Raw genomic sequence first — 6098 nt, forward strand, 5'->3', positions numbered from 1 at the left:
TGTCTGTCTTTAATGAACCAGGAAGATCATTTTTGAGAGAAGTCCTGACACAGACAGACCTGTTTACTGAAAGCGAGGGACAGGAGACAGGCTCCAGCTAGTCCTGGTACAGCTGGACATGTGCAGTCAGGTACTGCTGGTCTGGCGGCTACAGCAACGTGGCGAATTTGGCCCCATCAGCTGCTGCCAAAGGTGATACCACCACAGTGATGATGGGATATGGACATATGCACACACAGCTCTCCAGACCAGCTGCCCCTGAAGTGTGCTAGAGCAGAAATACTTCCTCATTTCCTGCAGCATCTTTCTAGTCATGGGATTACCTGAGACACAACTTTCCTTTCACTTTTACAGTTGGAGACTGTTTTTCTGTGGACTATCCTTCTCTAACTCTTCTTTTTACATACCTGGAGAAAGGTCCAAAAGACTGTTTCTTGATACCTGTGACCAGTGACTGAACTGAATGGATTCCAGCAGAAGGCAGTTTGTGTGAGCTGACAGTGTAGCTGCTCCATTTCCCTCATTGCCATGCCATATGTGATCTATTCCTGTCTCCTGGCACACTCTTGTAGGTCTGTCTTCCCTCTGCTCTATATTGTTTGGGCTTCTGGGCACATGTGTAGGCACACTGATTTATGAGCTCCCGCAATCTGCAATCTGTACTCATGTGTTGGTGCTCCACCTTCCCTCATTGGTATGCTTCTCATGCTTTTGGCCTTTCCTGTTGGCACGCTATTTGAATCTAGGCACCCTCTGTTTGCTATTCGTTGGCTGTTGGTGCTCTGGCTTCCCTCTGTGCAATTGAAATCCTGTCCCTGTGCCGCTCACCTGCCAGGCTCGCTGTTGGCAGTTTGTTCCTCTGCAGCCCCAGCGGCTCTGTCTGTCCCCTTACTAGCTTTTATGTTCTTGTTCTTTCATCCTGCAAAATTCGTACTGGAAATACCCAGAAGTTTGTGCCTTAAACCAAAAGTTAAACCGCAGCACTCAGAAGGGGAAACGTGTGTTCAAACAGTGCCATCACATGGACATGCAAAGGCATCTGTCTGTTATTCACAGTTTGAATGAGAAAGCAGGAAGTGAAGGTGCTTCCAATTAGACCCTTCCTTCAGAGCCATGTGGTGAATTGGGGTGTCCTGTCAGCAGGAAGGTTTCAGTCACCTTTCCTCCCTTGGGGTAACAGCCGAGAGAGGGACAGAGGGAGGTTGGGGGCTGTCTTCCTTTGCCGGCAGACCAAGGGAAAATGTTCTTGAGCCATCACTTCTGGTGCTGATCCTCACCACCACTTCTCTGACCCCACATCCTGTTTCCAAACTTGAGTCTCAAAAGAGGTTTTGGCACCTCTTTCTTTTGTTCTCTCCATTGTAGTGATGTCCAAGGACCCCTATTTCATTCTGCAGCCTCTTCCCTGCAGGTACACTGGGAGCCATCAGTGTCACGCTCAGTTTGAGAGCCATCCCCACGCCCTGCCACGCCGTTTCTGTTGTTTTATACCTCCAGGAGACTGTGGGAGTCCCAGCTGTTCGGCTGGGGTACATGCAGGGAATTAAAAGTCGTCTTCCCTCTTATGGAGGAGGCCCTGCCAGGGTCAGTCACTCTTCAGGGACACAAAGAACAGTAAGCAGGAGAGCTCTGAGTAGCAGGTCCCAGAGCACACTGCATGTGATTAGCTGTATGTCAGCCCCAGTGAGCTTTCCTGCCCCTTCCTGGCCACAAGCAGCCTGGATGAAGCCTGCAACATGAATGTGGGGGCCACGGAACACCGTGAAGTCTCAGAGACATGTACTTCACCTTTCCAAGTATGCTGAAAAAGACCACAGCCTCACAGATGATAAAGTGTATGTTCCTGGTAAGAAGGCAAAAGAAAACCTTTCCTTCCCCTTGTACCATGGTGAGCTTGGGAGTTGTCCTTGAAGTGGGTCTTGTCCTTTGATGGAGACCATCATCTCCGTGATACAGATATCAGCCTGGCACACCCCACAGTCAGGATGCTGGCACACGAAGCAGAGATATCTACAAAGAGGGATCACGTTTTTCCTTCCCAGTCTAGCATTGCTCAAATCCTGTGGCACTAATCTGACGTGCAGAGAAAATTAGCAACATCTTCCATCATGCTTCATTCATTCTCTTACTTTTGGGTGAGATTTCAGATTTGATTTAAGGAGTCTGGTATTTCCTGTGTATTTCCTCCAGTAAATACCTCTCCTGGGAGGTAGGTCAAAGATGAGATCCTTATGGGTCTTCTGTTTACACCACCATAATTTCTGAGAGATGTGAAATCTCCCAAATCATCCTCCATCACATGAAGATACCATCTCAGCAGTAACCCTATCCAGATGAAAGAGAAGTGTCTAAACCACAAATTGGAAATAAATTTGAAATTCTATTGGGAAAAATAAATTCCATTAGTGGAAAAATATTATCATAATATCAATGTTATGTGATCTTCAAATGTGAATAAATTCCAAGTATATCTTTAAGATTCATCTTTCAAACAGAAATTGGATAGGTCCAGTTAAACCAGTCTTCCATCTCTAACATCATTACATACAGGCACAGTATTTGGTATTTTTCAGGGTTATGCTGTATCCATTCAAAGGAGATGAAGTTTTGTAAATATTATGTCTATGGCAGTGGTAGCTGTTGTTTTTGTGAGCAGCAGGCAGAGCTCAGCCTCTTTGAGCTATTGCCTGTTAAAGCCTCCAGATGTTCTTGCCTCCTGTCCTCAGCCTGCCCCGACAGTATTTTTGGTTTAAGAAAATCATTGGAAGTGGACGAAAAAATAGCAATTAGTCTGAAAAAGGTAGACAAAACTTTTAATTTTTGTCTTACCTCTAATGTGTTATGGCTATTTCTGACTTGTTTATGGGTTCTTTCAAATGGAAATAATATACAACAAAGAAAATGACTAATTTTAAAGAGGAAGATGACTCTTCTCCTTTCAATCTCTTTTTTTTTGGAAAGGAAGTAAAATGTGAAAGGACCAAGAAGAAAATGAAATCTTTTAAATTCAAATCCATCTGAGATTACACTAAATCTGGTTGGATTTGTTTGTCTGTTTAGGCTGGGAAGATTGACTAACTTTTTGTGTTACTGTACTGTAGCAGGAACCCCTTTTTGCAGGATGAGGCCAGAGTCAAGACACACACTAATATGGTTAACAGTTGTGCTCCAAAACTGTATTAGAAAACAAGTCCTTATATATTCTTGTGCATGCTAAAAATAGCAGCAAGCCCTTATATACTTGTTGCTACCTTGCATTACTCTTGCACATGCTTATTTCAAAAAATAGCTCCCCTTGGTACTTTCCACAAACATTGCTACGGGCATGCAGCCAGTAGATAAGTTCCTGCTTTTGTAATTCCAACGAGTCGAGTCCCTTCTTTATCAGTTTCTTCCTTAACAAGCACATTCTTTTCTTCTGGCCTTCTTGCTTTTAGACTTCGTAAATCTTCTGACCCGAATGCTAGTTCTACTTTTGCATTGTCAGTGTGTGCTGAAAGTCCAACAAGCCAGCATAAGCACCCACACTGTACAACAATCATGTTCATTTGTATGAGAAAAATATACTAAGTAATAGAAATGTTTTTATAAAATTGTTTGTATCAGTTGGAAGACTTTTGATAAAGGAAAATAACAAAATATTTCAGTTAGCTTTTAAGTAAATATCATAGGTTCAGATATGAATATTATGAGAGCACTATGACTTTTCTGGGTCAGGCATAAAGTTTCATGCACCAGTTTCCACGTGGACCCTTTTCTGTGCAGGACTGAAAAGCATTTAAGTGCTTAAACTGAAGTGGTTTTGGATAGCAAACGAGCATCTAAGTACTTTTAAAAGCTCCTTAAACTCCAAAAACATTAACATGTTTTTTAAAATTTATCTCTACAGGTAGATTTAAGAAATCTCTTTCACCCCATCCACAATCAAGCTTTGATTTTTAGTTCTGTAGAAGCTTAGAATATTTAATATCTGTTATGCAGATCTATAAAGAGCCAAATCTGGTCTTTGACTTGGGTTTTGATGACTGCCTTTTCCTACTGATTATTTTATCTGGCTGTTTTAGGGATGTAAAGGTCAGCTAGGGCAGCCTCTCTGATAGATGTAAACCACTAAGGAACAAATTACACAGAACTAGGAATCTTCAGTGCTTACTTGCCGGAGTTAAAAACTAAACCAAAAAAACCCCACCCCAACCTCTAATCATCTTACTGCAGTTTTTCTCCGTAAATTCAAAATATTTTCTCACAAACTCACACTGGTATTAGCTAAAATGCACAGAAGCAGGAGTGGAAAACTGTCACATAGCTTGCAATTATGAGAAGAAGCATTAATTCAAGAATCTGGATTCTATAAATGGGTGTAAGACTTAAAATATACTAACATTCTGCATGCAATGTGGCAATCTGGCTCAGAGAGTTCATGTTTTTCCTTCTAATGTAATGCCAGTTCTAAGATCTTTGAAAAAATGTATTGCAATATAAGATATGTAATTATTTTCAGATTTCTTTTCCCTGCAACAGTTTGGAGTAGCACTTTGTGATCTATGGCACATGACCATGCAGGGCAGAATTCTAAGGAATTTGGTCCACCCATAGCATAACCCTGGCTTGACAGGGTAGGAAAATCCACAAATCTGTTGTCCACAGATCTGCAGGGGGAAAAATAACAGTTTCAGTGTGACGGTGGTAGATGCGGATTTGAGATTATGGATGGAAGCTGAAGGGAGACTGAAAGCACTGCAGAGATGACACAGCTGCCGAGATGATGCTAGCGGTGTTTCTGAGCTTTGAGCACCCTCTTCTGGAGTAACACACACCTAAGAAGTGGCCACTTAATTTTCATTCAGCCTTTACAGAGAAAAAAAGCAACGTCTCTTCTTGGCTGCCAGGGTAAACTATAAAGCTGAATCAAAATCAGCAGACACAAGCAGGGAATTTTTTTAAAAATCAAGTAAAATACTAAAATGAGTTATTAAGGTCAGTTGTGAAGAAAAAAACCTTTTTACTTAGGAAATATTCAATTTGCTTTATGAGGTGAGGTTTTTATTATTGATCACCTTTCCAATAATATCAGGCAGCTAATCTATATTACTCACAGGAAATTTTTGCCCATGTCTAAGGCAATTCCTTTTTTTCAGCTTCCCCGTATTTCAGTTTCTGCAGATACATAATGCAGAAAGGAGCAAGACATCTGTACATTGAAGACCCTGAAGATAGCGGACTTTATTTAGATCTCAACTTTCACATAAAGATAGGCAAACAGCTAGTCCTAACTTACTTCAGTTAGCCTGAAGAAACACAAGGCAGTACTGAAGAACAACTTGTAACTATTGTGGGGAGCTGCAAAGCACTTCAGCCATCTTATTAGGTTGCTAACTCTGGATATGCCTATACCACATAAAGGCAGAGCAGAAAAAATTGTTCTCACTGCAGGACTGTGCTCGGGCACTGGAAGCAGCACAGCAATATTACTGCAGCTTGTTGGGCTAATTCTCTCTCGCCATGCTCGCTGAGAGAAGGCAATAAAACGGGCTGAGCACCACATTAACACAGCAGTACTGCCTCAGGGGCCTGAGCTATGCACCCTTTTGTTCAGACCAAAGCAGTCACTTGGAGCCAGTTTGGGCACCTCAAACGCGGCATTGTATTTGACTGGCATACCTGAAAAGAGGCTTTCTGTGACAACAAAGCCGAGCTAATGGCTAGTTTGCATGTCTAAAGGAGCGGTCTCCTCAGAGAAAACAGAATTGTCTCGTTTTTCTGAGAAACAACCGGGAGGAGATCAGCGGATTTCGGCCGTCAGCAGAGCCCCTGTGCGGTCAGACGAGCGGCAGAGCCGCGCAAGGGAAGCGATGGGAACACATACAGGCGGGAAGAGGAGGAGGCAGGAGCGCTCTTCGTGGCGAAAGCCGCCTTTTGGATGAGATTAATTACAAATGCACGATTTATTTCTCCCTGGCGGAGGCGCGCGCCGCCGGAGGGGAAACTCGACTTCCCATGGTGCAGCGGGGCGGCGGGGCGGAGCCAAGCCGGCCTCGCGCCCGGAGCGGGCGGCCAATGGGGAGGCGGCTGGCGGCGGTTGGAGTTTGAATTTTGAA

This window comes from Athene cunicularia, assembly GCF_003259725.1.
Source record: "Athene cunicularia isolate RWA chromosome 5 unlocalized genomic scaffold, athCun1 chr5_part2, whole genome shotgun sequence".
In the NCBI taxonomy this organism is placed as follows: Eukaryota; Metazoa; Chordata; class Aves; order Strigiformes; family Strigidae; genus Athene; species Athene cunicularia.